Source organism: Coregonus lavaretus (assembly GCF_964263955.1).
Source record: "Coregonus lavaretus genome assembly, chromosome: 3".
Lineage (NCBI taxonomy): Eukaryota > Metazoa > Chordata > Actinopteri > Salmoniformes > Salmonidae > Coregonus > Coregonus lavaretus.
In genome coordinates this window covers 59219888-59244799 of record NC_139990.1, presented here as the reverse complement: position 1 = coordinate 59244799, position 24912 = coordinate 59219888, and the positions used below count along the sequence as shown (strand labels likewise).

At 43.9% G+C, this 24912-nt stretch overlaps 1 pseudogene across 1 annotated transcript in view; it reads left to right on the top strand.

The window, feature by feature from the left end:
* Positions 1–24912, top strand: part of LOC311108241 (regulating synaptic membrane exocytosis protein 2-like) — a 142937-nt pseudogene that overhangs the window by 84582 nt on the left and 33443 nt on the right. Inside the window, exons 7-17 of the transcript in view lie at positions 10720–10940; positions 12949–13068; positions 15197–15296; positions 15881–16004; positions 16695–16741; positions 16911–17023; positions 19322–19369; positions 22207–22337; positions 22824–22995; positions 23840–23999; positions 24339–24432. The product of the transcript in view is annotated as a regulating synaptic membrane exocytosis protein 2-like (transcript). The remainder of the gene's footprint in view (positions 1–10719; positions 10941–12948; positions 13069–15196; positions 15297–15880; positions 16005–16694; positions 16742–16910; positions 17024–19321; positions 19370–22206; positions 22338–22823; positions 22996–23839; positions 24000–24338; positions 24433–24912) is intronic.

Sequence of the window (24912 nt, the reverse complement as noted above, 5' to 3'; positions counted from 1 at the left end):
GTTTATCCATAAAAACAATACCAGATGTTCATTACTGTTCTGTTTTGTCAGGCTTGCATAACTAAAGTGACTATTTGATTTTGGTGTTGGAGAGTGCAGTCAGTGTATGTGAATACATGTGTTTTAATGTAGGCCTAGTAATTTCTGAATTAGTTCCTAATCATTTCCTCATGTATAATAATGTGATATGTAGATTATGATAGGAATTTGATCTTAATGAGCCGTCGCTTAAAAACTAACATTTTATTTCCTCACAGTCTATGGCCTGTCTGTGTCTTTATTACGTGATCTGTTCTGTTCTGTTCTGTTCTCTGTGTGTGTGTGTGTGTGTGTGTGTGTGTGTGTCAAGTCTATTCTACACTGTACAGCAACTGCGTGGATGGAGCTTATTATGCCGACAGGGGTTGGCCAGATGTGTGTAAATGTCTATGCAAGAGAGTGTGTGTGTGTGTGTGTGTGTGTGTGTGTGTGTGTTGGGCTGCTGCTCTAGATATATTCTCCTGTCTCTGTCCTCCTGTGGCACACATTGAAGGGCCTGGCATGACTACCACTGCTGCTTCACACATTCAATCTGATGTAATGGACTCTATATTATATAACGCAGAGGGAGAGAGATCGAGAGATAGCGAGAGGAGAAGAGAGGAGAGAGGGGGAGAGAGAGGGAGAAAGAAAAAGAGGGAGAGCGGAGAGAGAGAGAGAGAGAGAGAGAGAGAGAGAGAGAGAGAGAGAGAGAGAGAGAGAGAGAGAGAGAGAGAGAGAGAGATAGTGAGAGAGAGAGAGGGGAGAGAGAGGAGGAGAGAGAGAGAGAGAGAGAGAGAGAGAGAGAGAGAGAGAGAGAGAGAGAGAGAGAGGGAGAGAGGGAGGGAGGGAGAGAGAGTAGAGAGAGAGAGAGAGAGAGAGAGAGAGAGAGGGAGAGGAGAGGAGGGAGAGAGAGAGAGAGAGAGAGAGAGAGAGAGAGAGAGAGAGAGAGAGAGAGAGAGAGAGAGAGAGAGAGAGAGAGAGAGCGAGAGAGCGAGAGAGAGAGAGAGAGAGAGAGAGAGAAAGGAGGGGAGAGAGAGGAGGAAGGTGATATATGTAATTGTAGTCTGATACTGTACTTTTGTGGCACAGGCACACACTTTGACAAACTGGCCCGAAGTGTGTGGGTATGTGTGTGTGCGTGCGTGCTTGCATGTGTGTGTGCCTGTGTGTGTGTGTGTGCTGTTGGGGGGCTCACTCCAATAGGATCAGGGCCAGGGGGGATGTGCTGTCCCAGTCATTCCGCCTATAGGGAGTCAGTCTGTCTGTGGGTTAGTCTGTGGTGCTGCTTTTGAACGCCCTCTGGCTAAACAATGTCATCAGTCGTGCATATTAATTAAAAGTGGTATAATAATTAGGGTTTCTCCCTGTAGGATTCTAGCCTTGCAAGCCACGTGATCTCGCACGCTTATATGAATGGTTCATTGCACTGATAAGCTCGCGAGATCAGGCGGCTTGCAAGGCCAGTAGGATTCCCCCTGCACGACTCAACTAAACTCTGTTGGATCAGCCATGGAGGACGGGATGGGATTGGAGTAGACAGTGGAGTTGAGTCGTGAGCTGGGCTGAGTGGAGGTTTGGAGATCAAATGGCTTTTGAATGGCTTACACCTAGCCCCTTACTCCTAGCCCCTAACTCCTAGCCCCTAATTCCTAGCCTGTAACTCCTAGCCCCTAACTCCTAGTCCCTAATTCCTAGCCTGTAACTACTAGCCCCTAACTCCTAGCCCCTAACTCCTAGTCCCTAACTCCTAGTTCTCTCTCCTCTAGATGCAGTGAGTAGATAGTTGTTATGTATTATAAGGTCATACTACTATTCATCTCATACTACTGTACCACAATGCTTCTGAACGATCGAACCACCCTCGCCCTCTGGTGATGTCATAACGTTAAGGACACTAACAAAGTCCCAGATAGAGGGAAAGAGAGAGAGAGAGAGAGAGATTAGGGCTGGGCTGGCAGAGGAGCGGTCACCGTGCTGAAAGCATTGCTACACTGGCGGCAGGCTGGCTTTGTGGTTTACATATTAGCCCTTTAAAAAGGCAGACAGCTTCCAAAGGCGTTTCAAAGTGTTTGTAGAGCTGTTTCTGAGGAGTGACCTATATAGATTCCCCTCTAAAGCAGACTGTATGGCACATCTGCAATCAAGGGTTACTTCCCTGTGTGGTGTCTCTGTCTCCTTTGTATGACTGTGAAGGACTGAGTGAGGTGAGTTAGTCCCTCTACATGGTCCCTTTCACATAGCTTTAAAGTGAAGCAGGCATAGTTCTTGTTATTTGTATTTGTATTTATTATGGATCCCCATTTGCTGCTACCAGATATAAAGCTGCAAAAATTGAAATATACAGTGCATTCAGAAAGTATTCATACCCCTTCCCTTTTTCCACATTTTGTTACGTTACATTTTGTTACACCTTATTCTAAAATGGATTAAATAAATCAATTTCCTCATCAATCTACACACAATACCCCATAACAACAAAGCGAAAACAGTTTTTTTTGTGTGTGCAAATGTATTAAAAATAAAAAACAGAAATACCTTATTTACATAAATATTCAGACCCTTTGCTACGAGACTCGAAATTGAGCTCAGGTGCATCCTGTTTTCATTGATCATCCTTGGAGTTTGCCAAAAGGCACCTGAAGGACTCTCAGACCATGAGAAACAAGATTTGCTGGTCTGATGAAACCAAGCTTGAACTCTTTGGCCTGAATGCCAAGCATCACGTCTGGAGGAAACCTTCACTCTACGGTGAAGCATGGTGGTGGCAGCGTCATGTGGGAATGTTTTTCAGTGGCACGGACTGGGAGATTAGTCAAGATCGAGGGAAAGATGAACGGAGCAAAGTACAGAGAGATCCTTGATGAAAACCTGCTCCAGAGAGCTCAGGACCTCAGACTGGGGCGAAGGTTCACCTTCCAACAGGACAATGACCCTAAGCCCACAGCCAAGACAATGCAGCAGTGGCTTCGGGAGAAGTCTCAATGTCCTTGAGTGGCCCAGCCAGAGCCCAGACTTGAACCCAATCGAACATCTCTGGAGAGACCTAGAAATAGCTGTGCAGCGACGCTCCCCATCCCCCTCCCACGGGGTGCCAGAGAAAAAATAATAATAAAAAAATAAAAAATAAAATAATAATGTATGTACTCACTAACTGTAAGTCGCTCTGGATAAATGACAAAAAAAAAAAATCTGCAGAGAAGAATGGGAGAAACTCCCCAAATACAGGTGTGCCAAGCTTGTAGCGTCATAACCAAGAAGACTCAAGGCTGTAATCGCTGCCAAAGGTGTTTCAACAAAGTACTGAGTAAAGGGTTTGAATACTTATGTAAATGTGATATTTCTGTTTTTTATTTGTAATACATTTGTAAACATTTCTAGAAACCCGTTTTTGCTTTATAATTATAGGGTATTGTGTGTAGATTGATGAGGGAAAAAAACTATTTAATTAATTTTAGAATAAGGCTGTAACGTAACAAAATGTGGAACAAGTCAAGGGGTCTGAATACTTTCCAAATGCGCTGTATGTTGTTCTTGAAGAAAAGCTGAGCATTAGGATCCTCCAGTAAATGGGCAGGTTGACGTTTATTGTCATGTGTCTTGCCCTGGAGGTAGAATTGAGCGGTTTACGCTAGATAGGCCAATTGCTAAGTCAAAATGGGCTATATCGTAATAATTCATGAAAACAAAAATTTGCATTTTGGTCTTAATTTAAGGTTAGGGTTATGCATTAAGGTTAGGTTTAAAATCCGATTTGATGACTTTGTGGCTGTGCCAGCTAGTGACCACTCTGCAGAGCTGCCTCCAGGGCAAGACTCATGACAATAAACGCCAACCTGCACTAAATGGTTGGCAAATATCAACATGAATCAGCCTCATCATGTCGGTTTCCCTTCAACACTATAGGATAGGATTCTGGACAGGATAGGTATTATACTGTACGACATCTGTAAGGGTTTAAGGCCTGTATTTCAGATCTCCACTACTCCTACAGACAACTACATGCTAAATAGCAACACACAGACTCTCCCCTGTCCCCTGTTCCCTGTCCTCTAGCCTTCCCACTTTTATGTTACAACAGGAAATGGTTATAGACAAAGGGTCGTTTTTCATTCTCCTGCTTCTGAACGAAACTCTCCCCTTGACACACACACACACACACACACACACACACACACACACACACACACACACACACACACACACACACACACACATTGAATTAAACCCAATTTTCGTACAGAATTAACATCCAAAGCTATCCTTCAAGCAGTTGGGCCACTTGACTCACTCCACGCAGGCCCACAGTCATCATAATTGCAAACTGATTTTGTTGTCAAATCTGTAATTATGGGGGCTTTTACCTTGGCGGCGTCAAAGGCAGGAAAGACGGATGAGGAGGAGAGGAGAGGAAGGAGAGAAAAAGAGAGAAGAGGAGAGGAGAAAAGAGGACAGGGGAGGAGAGTAGGAATGCAGAGCTGCTTCGCAGGGAAAGAGGTAAGGAGGAGGTGGAGGAGGAGGAGGAGGAGGAAGAGGAGGAGAATCCAGGCAGTCAACATTCCCCAGTCCCTGTGTTATGTAACTGTCTTCCTCACAGAGGGAGGGAAGTAGCACATGGCTAGGTTAGCTCAAACTGGCTCCATTATTGATGCTGTACGGATCGAGGGGGCTTTCCAAGGTTTCACACAGACCGACAGACAGCAGATAGATGAAGAAAACACAACATTGTATTGTGAAGGTCGTGGGCCTCCTGTAGCTCAGTTGGTAGAGCATGGCGCTTGCAACGCTAGGGTTGTGGGTTTGATTCCCACCGGGGGCCAGTATGAAAAATGTATGCACTCACTAACTGTAAGTCGCTCTGGATAAGAGCGTCTGCTAAATGACTAAAATTTAAATATTAAGGATCACGGTAGTGGTGGGGTCACAGAGTAGTTTGAATGTGGGCTGCTGAGGTGAGCTTCTGATGTAAGGTTTTGTATTTAGGGGGGGGGGGGGGGGACTTATATTGTCTTAGACTGTCTGTCATTAAAACCCCTGTCCCGAGTCTGTAAAACACCTGAATGTAACATGCATAGTAAGCAAGCGCTCAATGATTAGCAGTAGGAATGGTGTCTGGCCAGCAGAATTTTCCCTTCACCCAGTCAGTCCAGTGTGACATTGAAGGACGAGCCATAACCAGATAAGCAGAACATACATTCTAATAGCTTGGACAGAGGGGGGAGAAAGCTGAGGGTAAGAGTAAATAGGCAGAAAGCACCTTTTGGCCATCTGTGGCCAGTCAGCAGCACTATGGTCTGCTCTGCTATGTAGTGCACTCAGTGAGCTGCTTGACTGGCCTGGAAGGGCTCTGCTATGTAATGTACTCAGTGAGCTGCTTGACTGGCCTGGCCTGGAAGGAAGGGAGGGAGGCCGAGGTGGGTGAGGTGAATAAATGGGTGTGTTATGGCAGGCTAAGCACGCCTCGTGCCATGCTCTCTGACCCTGGGCACTCTGGGGGTCTGGGGTGGAGGTGAGGGAGGGAGAGATAGGGAGGATGTGCCATCAGTAATGGCCTGGGCTCCTGGCTGCTCCTGGCTGGCCCGTCGGTAGTGAGGCTGGGAGACTGATTTAGTGTGACGTCCCTCTCCCTCTGTTTTCCTCCGTATTGATCTCCTGACATGCCGCCTCATGATAGTGCAGGCAGGACAGATACGAGAAAAGAGGAGAGGAGACAGAGAGAGAGAGGCAGTGAGGGGGAGGGGGAGAGAGGGGGGAGAGAGGGAGGGAGAAAAGGAAGGATAGAGATGAGAGAGAGGGGGCGAGCAAGAGAGCGAGAGAGAAAGAGAGAGGGGGGGGGCAGAAGAGAGAGAGAGAAGTGGATGTTGTGTAGTGATAAACCAGACTACATTCTCATTACAGCTCTATCGCTCGTCTGGTTCTGGAGGTTTCGTGCTCTGTCTGTTAGGACAAGGACTAGTCCAACATCACCCTGCTGAATAAAGGGCATTCTTATGTTCAATGCCAGACAAAAAAACTCATCATATTATAGTGTGTGTTTCTACATTGTAATAACAGTACATTGATTATTATATATATTTTTTTTAAGCATTAAGTATTGAATAAAAAGCATATGACCTAAATAATAATTGATTCTGTAGCTCTTTAACCTGCTACACATTGGATGTTTTTGGACAATCTGCTTTCACAGACACAATCTGCTCCCTTTCCCTCACAGCATGGATATGTTTAAACATACACAATGTTTCACCTCTTTCTCTCTCTCTCTCTCTCTCTCTCTCTCTCTTTCTGCTCTCACCCCCCAAATTGTAGTAAAAACAGCATCAATAATTAATGATCCAATTAATAGTTTACACTGGTTTCTATTGAGTTGTCAAAGTGATGGATGGCCTGCTGGCAATGAGCTCTTTCGCCGCTGTGTCTTCCCCACGTTGTGCTGCTGCCGGAACCCTGAATCAGCACTTTGGTGGTGGGCCTCCGCTCCTGCTGCGCAGAGCCCGAGTGAAACCAAATGGGGGGCCGGGAGGGAGGGAGGGACGAGGGAGGGAGGAGGGAGGGAGGAGACTGCTGATGCTCACAATTTACAGCCGTGATGAGTTTCCTGTTGGCTGAAGCACCCTCAGTGGGGTTTTTACCGGGCCTCACCAGGGCCACACCTGGGATCAGGGCCCAATTGTGGTTGGCACTGTTAATAAAACAGGAGGGAGAGGGAGGCAACAGAGGGAGACCACATTCTCTAGACTGGGACTACAGTAGCCTAGCCCAGCCCCCATCTAAGGCATGTGGCAGCGGCGGTGGATGGTGTGTGTGTGTGTGTGTGTGTGTGTGTGTGTGTGTGTGTGTGTGTGTGTGTGTGTGTGTGTGTGTGTGTGTGTGTGTGTGTGTGTGTGTGTGTGTGTGATAGCCTTCAGATGAGCTGGAGAGAGAATGACTGCGGTTCCAGGGACTCACTCTTAGTTTAACACACTGCTTCGGTTCTGCGTCTATGTGATTTAAACATGTCTATGTGATTTAAACATGTCAATATGATTTAAACATGTCTATGTGATTTAAACATCTGTGATTGTTAGAATTGCAAGCCGTATGCTGTTTGGGGCTATCATGAACACAATTGCAAAGTAATTTGGTTGCAGCAGCTGAGACAGAGAGAGGCAGGGAGAGGAGAGGCAGCGATGCTAAAATGTGTTATTGTGTTTATGGCGAGTAGCATCAGCAGCTCGGTGTGTTTGTGTGTGTGTGTGTGTGTTTGTGTGTGTGTGGCAGGGAGGGTAATCAGTGTTGAGTGTTGTCAGCTGTTGGTTTCAGCAGGTCACGGAGGGCACAGCCCATCTGGGGACTTCCATAATGTTTTATCACTGGGCATAACTGTATACAGTAAGTGGTTTGAGCACCCACAGGGACGGGTGGAGGGGTGAAGGGATGGAGGGCTTGTGAAAGGACAAGGGGAGGGGTGGAGGGATGGAGGGCTTGTGATAGGACCAGGGGAGGGGTGGAGGGATGGTGATAGGAGGAGGGTGGCTGGTTGTTTTGTATAGAACTTGACCTTGCTCTGCCGTGCAGTGTCTCGGCCAGGCTTGAAAAATATTCATGGATATTGATGTCGACGTTTTTTACTGTTTTCTCAGCTTCCAACGACATGATCCTCAACCCTCTTGATAGCAACCCTAGAGTAAAGCTACAGGCCAGGGCTATACATTTAGAGAGAAATATTGAGAGAGCATCTTATCTCCCCCCATTCCCTTCCCATCTTACCCAAACCCCCAACCCTAACAGCATATGAAGCATAAAGCAAATTTTATGTCCTTCCAACAGAATTCCCTGACTTCTCCCAGATGTAGTTATGTATTCACCAGGCTAACTGCTTTATGGAGAGCTGATGCGAAGGAGATGATGCGTGCAGCTTTGGGTTGCATAAATGCACTGGTTCTATTTCACTTTACCTGTGCCTGCAGACATATGGGCACACTGTGTAGTGTGTATTACAGTCGGTTGAACTCACACACGCATACTATTAAAAAAATCTAGTTGTTTCAACTAATTATTATTAAGTAACTTGTTCCACAGCCTATTTTTTGTTGACTCAACTTTTCCGGCCAAGTGTTACCTGAACAAAATAAAAGAGTTTGCCCAAACTTAGCTTCAATTTTAGAAAACGTAGGCAAAAATTCAGTCAACTTAAAATGATGTGTTTGCTCAAATTGTCTCATATGTTGATTCAACTAGACATTTTTATTTGAGTGTCTTACCTAAAAAAGGCTGTGAAACTAGTTACACACACCGCACTTTTAACACACAATGTTTTCACCTGTATTGCTACACTTTGCACTTCAAAGTAAATCTTAGCTCTGTTAAAAGTACATTCAAAATTGCTGAAATAAGTAAATAAAATAAATGATGGGAGAATAGTCAGATTAACTGATAATTGACACAGACATTGTGTCATAGCAGGAAAATCGAAATGCCATGAACCAAAAGGTTGGGAGTTCAAATCCCACGTGAGGACATGTTGAATATGAATTACTCTGTAAATGAACATGCACAATGTCAACGTGTATCAAATTTGTAAGTTGAAAACATTGTATGTTAAAAACCGTGTGTGTGTAACCAGTTGCAAAGCCTTTTTTTTTGTTCAGATGCCCAAATAATAATTTATAGTTGAGTGAACATATGAGACAAGTTGAGCAAACACATCATTTTAAATGGACTGGATTTTTGCCTACGTAAAAAAATAATAATAAAAGGATTTAAAAAAAATACTGCATACATACGCTAAGCTATATATCGCCACATCGGCAATGAAGACAGATCCAGTGTCCTGAACGGTCCATTGTGACAAAATCTGTGAGCAAGTGGCTGGCCATACCTCATACTATGTAGCTGTATGCTTTTAATTTGAATAATTTCATGATGCCGAATTTTTGTCTTATTGGGTTGTAAAGTGAGTGGCCTATGGAAGCTAATAGTACTACTAAATAGGAGTGTTTATCAGGAGTGTTTAATGTGTTGATATATTTTCCGTTGGCTGAGAGAGACAGATAGAGAGACAGACACTAATATCTCATGTTAACTTCAAAGAAAGAATGCTGCAAAAGTACTCATCCTCTCCTCAGCCCTCCGTACCTCTCCTTCTGTCTGGGAAGACTTCAACACTCACTACTTCTCACTCTTTTCATTAGCTGGCTTTACAAGCCTCTTCATCAAATTGAAGTGCTTGTTGCAATCTCTCTCTGAACATCCACCACCCACCATCATCAACCAGAGGAAACGCTGCTGAAGTCTATAACGAGATGATGTCGTTCTAGAAAACAGGTCCAGAAGTCATGTTGGATCTAAAGATGATGATCTCTCTATCAGGAGAGAGATGGGTTGAGAATGGATAGAGGAGAGAGAGAGATATATCGGCATTTACAGGGACTAGTTGTTGGTTTGTCTGAGGGAGCCAGTCTCCATCGATCCCCCTGAACCACATCAGACAGATTACAGACAGACAGACTGACTGAGCCTTATTGGAGAAAGTGCACACACAGAGCACAGACACAGAGAAAAATATGAACTCTCTCCCTGACTGCTGAAGTCCCTGCCTGGCCTGCCGGGTTGAGGGAATATGACTGCTACTCACTCAACACAAAAATAAGGGAAAAACTGAACATGTAATGGCATTATAGCCATTTGCCCAGCCTCCATCTCTCAAGGCTGTATCCATCCATCCCATCCACTGATTCCTCCAGTACAGATTTGGGCAAGGCAGTAATCGGGATAGCATCTTTAAAAGCTCTCCCTGGTGCACTTTAGGTTGAGGTTAGTTAAGGTTGCTGGGGCATTGCCGTCTTTGTCCCCGTTAAACATATTACATCCCAGGAAGCACATTCCTCTCTCGCTCTCTCTGATCCAGACCCAGGCTGGTAAGATAGCAGGACGCACGGACGCTATCTTAATTTGAACAATATTAATTCCTGTCTGTCTGTCTGTCACATGCTTTAAAGTTATGACTGCAGAGAGTTACAGCGATATATTTGGCTAGTTTGCTTCAACAGAATGTCTTGGAAAAGAGGTTTGACTGGCAACATGAGTGAATGATTTATGAATAAGTGTGTGGGGCCTGGTTTGGTCTTGGAACCAATGAGAATTGTTCCAAGACTAAACACAGCGTGAAGATACTGGTTATTTTTTTTGGGGGAAACCTGAATGGTCTGTGCTTGTGCTGTCTGAATGTGTGTTGTAGTGGTCATGTACTCTGTGCTGTATACCATCGCAGTATTAACTTCAGAGAGGCCCATCTACTGTATGTGGGCTGCATGTTTCTACTCTCTTCACAGGAGCTATTGTTGTTCACCTGTGAGTGTATGTGTGAGTGTGTGTGTCTGCGTGTGTGTGTCAGCACTGTACGTTGGGGTTCTGTGGTCCTCACCTGTCCCTCTCGCTGTCCTGTCTTGTGTGTGTGTGTGTGTGTGTGTGTGTGATGTGTGTGTGTGTGTGATGTGTGTGTGTGTGGCTCCCACAGGAGATTTGGATGGCCACTGGTTGGACCATGCGTCATGGCATAGCAGCGAGGCCTCCCCAATGTCTTTGGTGAGACATGCGGAGCCCCTAACCCCCCCCCCCCCTCCTTCCCCCTCTGAGTCCTTTGTCATTTCATGTTTTGTTTTATTTACACCTCCGCATGTGTTTTCTTCTTTCTTTCTGTTTTTTATCCCACACCTGTAGGGGACAGTCAAAGGGGAAAAAGAAAAACTATTGAGCAGGCATTTTTGTCCGACTCAACACACAACACCTTAACTGAGAGGCAAAAGAAAATTGTGCGCTTTGGGGGCCACTCATTGGAAGAGGACGCAGAATGGTGCGAACCCCAGGTTAAAGACTCTGGCGTTGATACGTGCAGTAGCACTACCCTAAACGAGGAGAATCAGCATAGCTATAGTGAGAAGGTACTGGAGACTATGTAGCCAAACTATCTGCATTTTCTTCTTTATTTTTTATTTTATTTTCTTTAACTACCTCCTCCGGTCTTTGTTTGCTATCTGTCTCTAATAGTAGACATGTTTATTTGGTTTAATTTGAATTGATTGATTTTCCTTTGAGCTTCGGTTGTATTATTATTCCGGGGAATTGATTTGATTGATTTAATTTCGACAGCACCTTGCTGGGTGTTGCCGAAATAGGAGATGGGGAAACCCTCTTTCTTGCTCTGCTGTTTGCTCTCTGGCAACATAAAGATTAATCCAGGAGCATTCAAACACAACTCTCTTTTTGTCATGGCACACAGGAATGTCCACTCCTCTAGTTGCATGTTGTTAGTTGCTCTTAGTCTGTTGTGTTATTGTTACTGTAGCGGCCATCTTAGTAACGTTACAGTAGGGTAACGACACCTACCTCTCACAGACACAGGCCTCCAGTCCCTCACTGGAATGACCCCTCCTCTCCCAACGTACACTACCTAGTCAAGTCATTATCTCCCCTAGATCTCCACTCAGTCCAATACCAAAACTAAACCAAGCACTTATAACTTATAACAGGGACGATTAGATTTGTTTTACACAAGTTACGTTTTTCTTTTTTCCCTTCTACTGTCATGTTTGTTGTGATTTCATCTTTTTCGTCTTGGCCTTAATCATCCCTCTGTGCTGTTCTTTTGGGAGTTTTCATCCATAAATCCTACTTTGTTTTTTTCCATAATGAATTGTGTCTAACTGTTCCATTGTGAAGGTGTAGTGCTGTGTTTAGCAGAGCAGGGCAGAGAGTGGTGGAGTGCAGCCCTGCCTTCAGCTAAGGCCTCCCTCACAGACCATCAGACAAAATCTACACTCATCCCAACTCAACTGGATTTGATGCCAATGTGGCTGAGTTGAATTGAGATGTTCTAGATTCTACCTCCCGAGTGGTGCAGTGGTCTAAGGCACTGCATCGCAGTGCTAGCTGTGCCACTAGAGATCCTGGTTTGAATCCAGACTCTGTTGTAGCCGGCTGCGACCGGGAGACCCATGGGGCGGCGCACAATTCGTCCAGGGTAGGGTAGGGGAGGGAATGGCCAGCAGGGATGTAGCTCTGTTGGTAGAGCATGGTGTTTGCAATGCCAGGGTTGTGGGTTCGATTCCCACAGGGGGCCAGTATGAAAAATCTAAAAATAATGTATGCACTAACTGTAAGTCGCTCTGGATAAGAGCGTCTGCAAAAATGTAAAAATTCAGTGCAGATTTTCTCTGATGTTTTGTGTGGAACTTCTGCTTTGCTCTGTGGTGACTAGGAGGGCGGGATGGTTTGCCTGTTTTACCCTGTATGGGGTGCTGAATGCACTTTACCTCTACCCTGTTCGCAGGATCACACAAGCCCTGCCATTGGATGTGCAACATTTTTCATTTTAATTGAATAACACTTTTATACATTTAGCATAACATAACATACCAAGAAAAATGTGTATTGAATATTTTTAGTGAAAATAGTACCAAAAATCAGATTGAAGTACTTCCATGAAATATCTTTATGGACATAGCTAGTCAAAATGTGGGCTGTGTTATTGTGACTATAGTTTTATTTTGCCATTGATATAACATTTGCCTTCAACTACAGTACGTATAACTGTGATGCAGCAGATACAATTATTTTGTCGATTTTGATGAATTATGTATTTTATTATCTAATTGTGACAATCCGGCTAATCCCAAAAGAAAAGACAGGTTCTATAATCTGAAATAGAAAGGATAGAGACAGAGCTATAATCACCAGATTAGATAACTAACCAGAGCTTGTATGATCTTTCATTAAATCAAATTAATTGAACACCCCCCCCCCCCCCCCCCCCCCCCCCTCACCCCACCTCCTCACATGATACCCACTTTTCTGTAGTAGTCTTTTTAAAGTGTTGAAGTGATTGAAGTGAATCTGGTGTGGATGAGTTGTAAAACACAAGGTGTGTTGTTGCTGTGTGTGCTCCTGTAGCATCCGGTGACATGGCAGCCCTCCAAAGATGGGGACCGCCTAATAGGGCGGATTCTGCTCAACAAGCGGATGAAGGATGGAAGTGTACCTCGAGACTCAGGAGCACTGCTGGGGCTGAAGGTGAGTCCGTCTGTCCGGCCCACTAGGATTGACCCGTCTGTCTGACCTCTCTGTCTGGACTTCTGTCTATCTACTGGGACCAGTCTGACCTGATGGTCAGAGGCTGTTTATTATTACAGTTGTCCATCACTATTTAAAGGTTGCTTCCCAAATGGAATAGGTTGGCGTTTGGGCCTCACTAAAGAGTATACCCAGCGGACATAATTTGGCAAATTATGTCTTATTGACATAATTTTCTGGTTGTAAACTGGTTTTGTGGTTGAGAAAAAAGACGTTGCTATAAAGAACTTAACAAAACGTCCTTATGCAACATCCAGTACAACCTGATCATGACATCATAATGGAGTCATTACCAGCAGTTTTTCCCGTTGGGTATTCATGCTCAAAAGGCCCATACTGAAGATGATCTAAACATTTTTGAATGATATTTCTGAATGGTATATGATGAGTGGACACTACACCTTTGTATCAGAACAAAATAATAACGATCAAATTCTTCACCACAATAAGCATTGTAAAAACTATGTTGTGGCTATTTTTTATCTGTGTATACATTTTGAAGTGATATGTGTGGCTTAATTACATCATTGTATTATTCATGATTTAATATTCATTAGGCGGCTAATTATTTTCCTGATTAATACTAATGAGCTGTGTCTTGATATCAAATACTTTATGTTCATGCCTGTGTTCCAAATGGCACCCTATTCCCTATACAGTGTACTTATTTTTACCAGAGCCCTGGTCAAAAATAGTGCACTATATGGGGAATAGGGGGCCATTTGGGATACACATGCTCACATTGAACCGTTTTAATGAACGACATTCGTTGGCACAAACACATCTCTCCAAAACTCTCGCTGCATCCCAAACTGCAACCTATTCCCTATATAGTGCGCTACTTTTAACCAGGGACCTGGTCAAAAGTAGTGCACCAAATAGGGAATAGGGTGCGATTTGGGATGCTGTCTCTAAACTACCAGATGCTGTGAGAGCGTACTATACACTATGGTTATGTAGAAAAGCCTATTTCAAATGCTCAGTCAGAGACAATTCCCCATTATGTACAGTACTGTAAGTAGGCTACTAAACATATGCCTCATATTTACAGTATATAATGATTAGACGGTTAGATTCTGTGATGAAAAGTAGCTTGGGTTTTCCTTACTCTCCCTAATGCGTTCAACTGAACGATCTGTGCGGCCTGAGCAGCGTGGGCTGGTAAGAAAGCTGAGCACACACAGCTAGCCAAAGCACAATGAGAGCTAGCACAGTGAGGGCCGTCAGAGAAAAGGAGAGTGGCAAGATCCGAAAATCATTACTGATTGAATGAGCTTCCTGAATTGGTATGTTTGTGTCTGGTCAGTGCCTCTTTGTGCTGTACGGTACGCTATGTGTTTTTCCTCGCTCAGCAGCAAGCAGTGACCAGCCAGTCTGTTTGTCTCTCTCTCTCTCTCTCTCTCTCTCTCTCTCTCTCTCTCTCTCTCTCTCTCTCAGTCCCTTTCCTCTTCTCCCACTCTCCCGCCCGGCTGTTACATAAAGCCATTTCATTTAGGAGACTTCCCTAAGCTCCTTTGTATGTTGGCATTCAACTGTCATTAAGAGGGGATTTTATTTGTCTGATGCCTGTGGAGGGAGAGTGGTTCAGGGGCTTACAGAGTAGAGCAGAGCTGGGCTACCTGGCCTGCTATAGACCCCCCAGGCCTCAAGTGTTCCAGCACAATGGAGAGAGAGCACCAGACAGAGAGAGCACCAGACATAGAGAGCACCAGACAGAGAGAGCTGGCCCCAGGGCTCCAACACAACACAACACACAGGGACATTCAACATTATGAAAAGAGATGTACATTTTCACTAAACATGTAGCTACTTTCTCTATTCTCTATTCAAGAATAGCACCCTACGGGCAGAATGACGCTATGTGGCTACATATGCAATTAGAATTAGCTCTAGATCTGCAGGTTGCAATTTTCAAACATGGTAAATAAATATGTTTCTGTGAAACAAAGTGATCAGTGCATCCATATTCCTTCCCTGCCAGACCGCTTACACTATATTGAGGGTGTGATTATGTTACAGTATAATACTATATACTAACACTACATGTTGATGTGTGTCACCTTCACAGGTGGTGGGTGGAAAGATGACAGAATCTGGTAGACTTTGTGCTTTTATCACTAAAGTGAGGAAAGGAAGTCTAGCCGACACTGTTGGACACCTCAGACCAGGTACCTACTGACCTCATTTTATACTCTAACTATGTCCCTTACCATGTTTAGAACTACACTTATAGATACAATATTTTTTCAAGCACGCTGAAGATTGTCAATACATTTCTCATGTACACAGCACTGTAGATTTAATAAACAACTTCAGTGATTCAAGAATCATTTTGATTACTTGGTGAGCTGGTGTTGAACTGGGTCAGAACCTTGTTTTAACTTCTGATACCCTTTGACCTTCATTTAATAGCACTATTAATTACAATAATATCATTTGTTTTTTAATTACAACATGTATGGACAGATGTTATTTGTTACCATAAGGGTGGCGACCGAGGCCTGTTCAATGATTTATAATATTACCTTAGCAGGAAGATAACAATGATGTACTGTTTGTTTATGTGTGCCGTGTTTTCTATAATACCATTCATATTCTCATTTTTTTTCCATAATGTGGGCCTGCTCATGTTTATAACTACACCTGTCATGTTTTTAACTACATTTATAACTATGCTTCCCATGTTCAGAGCTGCACCGTGCCAGCTGACGTCTTGGTGTGTGGATGACTGACTGCATCTCTTGTTTTACAGGCGACCAGGTGCTGGAGTGGAACGGGAGGTTTTTACAAGGAGCCACATTTAAAGAAGTTTACAATATCATTCTAGAATCAAAGCCAGAACCCCAGGTGGAACTGGTGGTCTCAAGGCCCATAGGGTAAGACCTCACAACAACAACCACACGTATTACTACTGAACCAATAAAAACTGGAGTGTATTCTCATTCATACACTTGTAGAAATATGTGTCTTGCGTATGTGTCTTGCAGAGGAGAGAGAGGATGTGAGAAATGGAAAAAAGGGAGCTGAGTGTATTTGAATTTAATTTGTTTTGCACCAGCTTGTTTATTTAACATCTCTGCCTCCCAACCATCCCCCCTTCCTCCCTCCCAATATCCCTCCCCTCCATCAGTCCTCCAGTGTGATGGCAGTCAGAGGCTCATATGGGACTAGCAGTGCGGCACAGTGAAATGAACAGTGGCTGCCGCCTCTCTCTCTCTGTCTCACTACCCACTCTCCCCCTCTCCTCCACAAACAGCGGGATGCCAATCGTTTTTGAAAGTAGAGATACCCAGAGAAATCAGAAACCCCTTTGCTTTGTCAGTGTCTATATTTGACCTGCTTTGTGTTGCTGAGGGAGGGAGCTGCTGTACGGGAAAATGAAGACTAATGCTCTGCTTAGAACTATTCAAATACAGTGCATTCAGCATTAGCACAAATTGATCCCCTCCTCCTTCCTCATCCCTCTCTCTCTCTCTCTCTCTCTCTCTCTCTCTCTCTCTCTCTCTCTCTCTCTCTCTCTCTCTCTCTCTCTCTCTTTCTCTCTCTCTCTCTCTCTCTCCTTTCAGAGATATTCCTCGAATACCAGACAGCACACATGCACAACTGGAATCAAGTAAGTCTGGCTAGGCCTATCTTTCATTTCCCAATGATAGCTAATTAGCCTCTCTCTCCCTTCCTCTCTTCCTCTTCTTGAAGTATGTTACCAAAACCACATAATCTTCATAGACAGACAGTGTTTCAGATTTAATCATGTGACCTCCCCACTATCTGTCCTGTCTCAGGTTCGAGTTCCTTTGAGTCTCAGAAGATGGATCGCCCCTCCATCTCTGTCACGTCTCCCATGAGTCCCGGGATGCTGCGGGACGCCCCACAGTACCTGTCAGGACAGCTCTCAGTGAGTACCCTACTACAATACCCACAATACACCCTGGCTCTGTCTGGGCCTACATTACCTGCAGGAAAGGATCATACAGTGTAGCTTCACACAGAGGGTTTGAGAACAAAGGCTTTCTTTCTCTCTTTCTCTGCAGTATTCAGGGAGAGTAGCTGGAGCTCTGAGAGTAGCTGGAGCTCTGAGAGTAGCTGGAGCTGTGGGAGTAGCTGGAGATCTGAGAGTAGCTGGAGCTCTGAGAGTAGCTGGAGCTGTGGGAGTAGCTGGAGCTCTGAGAGTAGCTGGAGCTGTGGGAGTAGCTGGAGATCTGAGAGTAGCTGGAGCTCTGAGAGTAGCTGGAGCTGTGGGAGTAGCTGGAGCTCTGAGAGTAGCTGGAGCTCTGAGAGTAGCTGGAGCTCTGAGAGTAGCTGGAGCTGTGGGAGTAGCTGGAGCTCTGAGAGTAGCTGGAGCTCTGAGAGTAGCTGGAGCTCTGAGAGTAGCTGGAGCTGTGGGAGTAGCTGGAGCTCTGAGAGTAGCCAGAGTTCTGGAGAGTAGCTGGAGCTCTGGAGAGTAGCTGGAGCTCTGGAGAGTAGCTGGAGCTTTGGAGAGTAGCTGGAGATCTGAGAGTAGCTGGATCTCTGTAGCGTAGCTGGAGCTCTGGAGAGTAGCTGGAGCTTTGAGAGTAGCTGGAGCTCTGAGAGTTTGGTTCAGTTAGACCCATCCCAACCCAACATAGGACCATACATCATGTTACCCTGAACCATGTTGCTTATTATCTGATGCCTAATATACTCTTGGGGGAGGTGAGTAAAAGGCTTGTCAGTTGAGATAAACATGGGAGGAATGAACTCTGAAACTCAGGAGGCCAGACGGAAATAGACTAGTGCTAACCTCCAACACCTCTTTTGTTGTCTCAACACTCAGGATATTTCGTTTCTTGGAGAAAATATAAAGATAGTTATGAAATTGTAACAGCTTTTCAATCTCTTCCCTTATGAAAACACATCCATATTATATGTTATTACAAATAAAAAGATATCAATTAAATATATCAAGCTATCAAAAAATATACCAGTCTATATCAGTCAAAATATATCAGTCTATCAAGAAAGTCCATAGTGTATTTGTTTATCAGAAGACATGAGAATGTTTGATAGTTGACTGTGTGTCGGTAAACACTGTAAGCCTTGTACTGTAATGTTGCTCTCCAGTAAAACTGCTCCTAGAGCCAGAGAAGGAAGGAAGAGAAGGAAGCTTTTGATGTCAGTGTTCTTTCTGCTTGTTGTTGTTTTCTTTGGTGAGGAGGGGGAGATCTAATCTGTGCTGCTGCTAGCGTCTCCGCCTGGCTCCTCTCCTCTCCTCTCCTGTCTGTATGTAACAGGAGCATGGCAGAGCAGAGTGAGAGCCTGGGTGAGAAGGAGCGCAGAGAGAGGTGGCATGCACACACAGGCCCTCAAGTATTCATAGGCCTACACCCAGGAGGCCCGTGCTGACAGTTATGACGCAAATAGAACCCAGTCAGCCAATCAGGCTGCAGCTCTGATCTCTGCAATCCCTACCTGTAGCACACAGACACACAGCACTCAGATCCAGAAGTTCTCTTCATTTCATCAATGAGCTGACCTTGAAACCAAAACAGGAGTATTTGAATCGTACTGTAGTTAATATACTGTAGTTATACTGTAATTAATATACTGTAATTAATATACTGTAGTTATACTGTAATTAATATACTGTAATTAATATACTGTAGTTATACTGTAATTAATATACTGTAGTTGATATACTGTAGTATATTACCTTGCTGGATCAAGTGCCAGCTGAATAATACATTGGATGCAGTTAGAAATTGTATTGTGTTTATTATTATTATTTATATTCATATTCATATTATTCTCAAACTGTGTTGAGGGAACAATTGGAATTGAATACGTCATCGTGACGCAAATGTTAAATGAAGAAAGGAAGGAAAGTTACAGTCCAGAGAGCAAGGAAGGGAATGCTTAGTTAGAAGTCATCAATCATTTTCTGTGAAAACGGGAGCGGAGCAGCCTGAGGATTACAGTGTGGAGGTACAGGAACCCACAGATAAGGCTCCAAGACAATACAACACATTAGTGAATAATGAGATGCAGATTGATGCTAATGAACGGTGGGGAAAAACACACACAGCTAGATTGACTCTCCATCCCCTCCTCCTCAAAATGTGTTTGTGTTATTGTGGCACTGGTTAGAGTCCAGTGAGTGTGTTTTGTTGGTTGTTTTATGTTTTTTTGGTTTTATTGCATTTTTCTTTGTTGTTGTTTAATTTTGCTTACCCAGAGCCAAAGCCTTAGTAGAAGAACAGCGCCTTTTGTCCCTAGGGTCCAGGTAAACACCTGTCTGACTCACAGACTCATTCTCTTTGGTCTTCGCTCGCCTTTTTCTTTTGCCTTTTTGGTTTCTTCCATCTTGGAAAATGCATACCAGGGAAATGGCAGCATCTTTCCCTTGCAGTGCGGTGCATTCTATCATCATCATTATTATTATTATTATTATTATTATTATTCATTGATACCATATAACATGATCATACCGTTATGCCAGGAGTCTCGACTCTTTGCATGACTAACTAATCTAAAGGAAATATTTCAGAGAGACACTCTTCCGTTGCCAGATCCTGTAGCCTACGCTCAACAGCAACAACAAGCTCAAACACATTGCTCAACATGTTAGCTGACATGGGACTTTTATACCTAGTCAGCTGCAACAGTGCTCCACATTGGCAATTAAAGGAGGGTGTCTCCTTAAATGTTTTAGAAAAACTATTACATTTTGTGGGACAAATAAATGAGCTTATTTGTTCTGTGGAACATGAAACTAGACTGGACCCTCATCCTCATTGGCTTGACTCCCTCAGGTCCTGAATAGGTTGCTATAACAACAGCGGTCAACAACTGGTAATCATGAACACAACGTTTGCCAAATATTTATGTTGACATTTTTGAATGGCCGTAAATGTCATATTGCCCCGTGTAGCTCAGTTGGTAGTGCATGGCGTTTGCAACGCCAGGGTTGTGGGTTCGATTCCCACGGGGGGCCAGTATGAAAAATGTATGCACTCACTAACTGTAAGTCGCTCTGGATAAGAGCGTCTGCTAAATGATTAAAATGTAAATATTGCAGTTAAAAGTGGGCTAAGATAACTCTCCCTTATTTTAAAGCAGATTTAAAGTAATCTTTTACCATTTGAATTCACTTGAACCAAACATGCAAGGAGTCTCTATCTTTCTGTGGGACCTTTTTGAGGAGTTGTCATTATTCTGGCTAGCTTGTGAGAGTTGGAGTGTGGAGTACTCATGTTATTTGGGAAATCATATTTGTATATAGGTCCCATCATGTCCTTGTCAAGCATCAGCTTAGCTTAGAACAAAATATATATACTGTATACTGTATAGGAGTTTCTGGTATGATATGCACTGTTGGTTTCCTCGTTTAAAGGTAGGTGATGTATAGCCAACACCTCACACTATCTGTCAGATAAGGAGAGGGTGAGAATGGAAGTCTATAAATAGGTGTGTAGTGTACCCTTGGCTCAGCTCCTGGAGGTCGATCTATTAGCCTTCTGTAGAAGTAGTGTTATGCTCTACTTAACCAGGCCATGCAATAATGTCAATGTAAATGATGTAGCCGACTGTACAGGAAATATAAGCAGTGTAATGTATTACATCAGGGGTATCATTTCAATTTCAACTTTTCAAGGTGAATCTGTTGCTTAAGAGTTATACCATCATTCATATGGGGGGTACTGTAGTATGGTCAGAGCGGACTTCAATGTTGAGGAAGTCTTCCTAGTGCAAGCTGTTTGACCTGAAGGCCCCTACTGCCTATGTTGTTTGACAATATCAGATCTCCTGACTGATCTTGTATGTATTAAATGATTGCTGTTGCTTTTTGTTGCTGCATGTATAAAGAGATAACTGTGGTAGTCAATGCAATGATTTAAGACTCCTCCCGTCATTATCTACATAAGCAAGTATGGGCAAGAGCTTAGAAGGCTTGATTTTCCTCTAGTATTTCATTTATTTTCTTTAAACAAATATTTCGGTTATTTTTTAAAAACATTTTTCCGTTGATTTTCTTTCTTTCATTTTTTACTTCTAAGTGTTCTCTGTTATGTCCATACTTCGCTCTGACAAGTGTGAAGTGTATTTGATGCCACTCATGACAGCATGATTGATTTATATGTATATTTTAGCTATACACTGAGTATCTGACACTGCATTGCAGGGCTCTACAGGGCGACCAATATTACTTGCATATACGCCAAATATTTTGCTCTGCGTCCTGGAATTGTAATTTAGGAGCACTAGTACGCCTACAAAAATTAAGGATTCTAGGTTTAATACCTCAAATATTTGTCATTGTGCTCCTAAATATCTTTGTGTGCGCCTATATTTTTCAACTTACGTGCACATGTGCTCCTTGTAAAAAGGGTCAGCGTAGAGGCCTGCATTGTGTTGTATGTTTCCAAATACAATTTCACAACCAAAAGCAGTAAGTGTTCATTTCAAAGCATGTTAGTCTAATTCTCATGTTGTAATGGTTCAGATACCAAGAGCCAGGATACTGTAGATATTAATATAGATACACATACTGTATAATCCTTTCCACACAAACACACCTAGAAAATGTGGATAGAGCAGCCGCACGGTAAGATATAGGTCATGCTACATAGAGTACATATCTGTTTTGTGGACACTATTAAGCTAATTTAAGCTCTCATTGTTCAACCTTTGCTACTCTCTTTTCTTGATATGATCATATCATCTCCTTATTTCCATATCTCAACAAACAAGAATGCTTTTAGTACCCCCCCCCCCCCATACCCCCCACCCCGCTAAGCATGTGACCTGCTAATGCCTAATAGGTAAACCAGGGGGGGCCAACCCTCCTCCAGGAGAGGTACTGGGTGTGCAGGCTTTTACTCCAGCCCTGCTCTAATATAACACAACTCAGTGATTCTACTAATCAGCTGCTCACCATGCAGGACCTTGATTAGCTGAATCAGGTGTGTTCGTTAGTTAGTATAGAGCAGGGCTGGTGCTAAACCCTGCACACCCAGTAGCTCTCCAAGTGGAGGGTAATGAGGTCACCCTGATATAGAGCCCCCCCCCTCCCCACTGGCAGCCCAGTGACCATGTGACCCTGTTCTGTCCCATCCATAGGTCAAACTGTGGTATGACAAAGTGGGCCATCAGCTAATAGTCACCATCCTGGGAGCCAAGGACCTGCCTTCTAGGGAAGATGGTCGCCCTAGGAACCCCTACGTCAAAATCTACTTCCTCCCTGACAGAAGGTAAGAGTAGAGACAGTAACTACGGGATGATCTAGCTAGCAGCATTTCACTTCATTCCATCCACAGCCATTGCTTAGTGGCTAGACCTATCCTCCAATATCCTAAAGTTGCCATTGGTTGATTGATACAGATATGGGCTCTCGCATAATAGTGGAATTTATGGTAAGAATGTCTGGCTTTATTTACTTATCATTTTTTATTTATGGTAATTGAATTTGGGGACATGTCACATTGCATTTAAACTGCTACCATCACAAAGATCATCATATGTTTTACTCTACATTTACCGACACCTTCACTGTGCTCAGAGAACCCCTTCTCAGACACATGGAAGTAATAATAGAAAGTTGAACAGGGCTCCAACATCACTCACTCCCTCACCAGCTCATCCCATTGTGCTGTGCTTTGCTGTGTCGTGTTGACCTGTTCGGGAGTCTTTTCTACCATGGTTGTAAATAAAAACAGTTTGAATTATTGTTCCTCCAGCGACAAAAGCAAGAGGAGAACAAAAACGGTAAAGAAATCCTTAGAGCCCAAATGGAACCAGACCTTTATGTATTCTCCTGTGCACCGGCGGGAGTTCCGTGAGCGCATGTTGGAGATCACGCTGTGGGACCAGGCCAGGGTCAGGGAGGAGGAAAGCGAGTTCCTGGGAGAGGTAAGCCCATCCATCTCTTTTTTTTTTCATAATAGTTTTCTATTGTTTTATGGACAGTGACAGTCAGAAGGTAGAGAAAAAGACATATGGTACAGAGGGAGACAGAGATAAGGGGCTGAGGCGATATCCATAACAGGAGTCGGCAACGCTACCACTTAACCAGACTCAGGCACTCATCCATCTCTGATATAATACCAAACATACCCATCCAGTCAGGATTTGGACAGTAACTCTGATAGCTCAACTAATCCAACCAATAGGGTCAAGCTCTTGATAAAACCCTACATTCCATAAGTAGGATGATAGGCTACTGGAGGTTGATGTCATCGACCCATCATACCTACTGTAACATCAGCACATACTCACTCTCTGTCCTCACTGCCAATAGGGTTGCAGAATTCTGGTAACTTTCCCAAAATACCCAGGTCTTCCAGAAATCCCGTTTGGAATATTCTGGGGATCAGGAGGAAATAAGCAGGAAATCCAGAATGTTAATAATAATAATAATATGCCATTTAGCAGACGCTTTTATCCAAAGCAACTTACAGTCATGCGTGCATACATTTTTTGTGTATGGGTGGTCCCGGGGATCGAACCCACTACCTTGGCGTTACAAGCGCCGTGCTCTACCAGCTGAGCTACAGAGGACCACATGTTCCAATCAGGATTTCTGGAAAACCTCATAAAAAATGTTTTATGTCGGGCCAGGCGTGTGGAGGTCTTGATCTGAGTCCAGTTATCAGTGGCTAGTGTGTTGAGGACTGTGAGTGTTTGTGTGTGTGTGTGCATGCATGTGTGTTTGTATGTGTGGTGTGTGTGTGACGTTGGTGTGTTTCTTCTTTAGATCCTGATAGAGCTGGAGACAGCCCTGCTGGATGATGAGCCTCACTGGTACAAGCTGCAGACCCACGACGTGTCCTCCATGCCCCTACCCCGCGCCTCGCCCAACCCCCAGCGCAGACAGCTCCACGGAGAGAGCCCCACGCGGAGGCTACCCATACAGAGTAGGTTACCCCTCCGCCCTCACATCCATAACCTGTATACTAGTTTATACTAGAACTGTGAAGGAAAGCTCCTGTCTGTTCGAGCCCCAAACCTCAGGATAGGGAATGAGACATGAGTGGCGAACCAACCGTCCATTTCGTAAGACATGCACTGTGAAAAGTGACAGAAAGTCAGATAATTTTGAAAAGCCAATATGGTGGCAGGCAGGTGCCCTGTTACCAACTGTCTTTGCCTGTCTGCCAAAGCCTGAAGGATTTATGAAGTATTTATTACTGTTAGTATGTTGATACGGTGTTGTCTGTTTTCTTATCCCTCTCAACTCAACCTGATACTTACAGAAAAAGGCCCGTATTCGTACAATTCAGGTAACGGCCCCCGCATGTTGTTCCATGCTGCTCTCGTCACTGAGCTCTCTCTCCACTCAGTGTTGCTGTTCACACGAAGACTCCTTCTCTCCCCTCTGCTTCAGTCCTATTGCACTGTTCTCTACCTCCAGTGTTCTCTCATGCCACTCCTCCATTAGCTATCTCACAATTCCCTTCGATCCTCGCTATGCTCCCTCTCCGCTCCACCTCAGTTCTTAGACAAGATGGCCACCTCATGGTCAGCCTCAGACCCGGCAGGTTTCTGTTTCCCAGTCCAGATCCTGGTGATTTAGCTATATCAAAGAGCTCTATCCACTCCTCTGTTTATCATTTGAATATGTTGACCACTTGTTTTCCCAGTGCAATGCATTGTCTCATCTCCCGCCCGATGCCAACATTTTCCCTTTGAAAAATATTATGATAATTATTCTGGTTTTTGTTCTTCTTCTCCTTGGCTTGTGTCTGTGTCTCTGTTGTCTGTTGGGTGTGAACTTGTATTTGCACTTGACTTGACATATTTCTAATGTATGTAACCGGCACATGTATT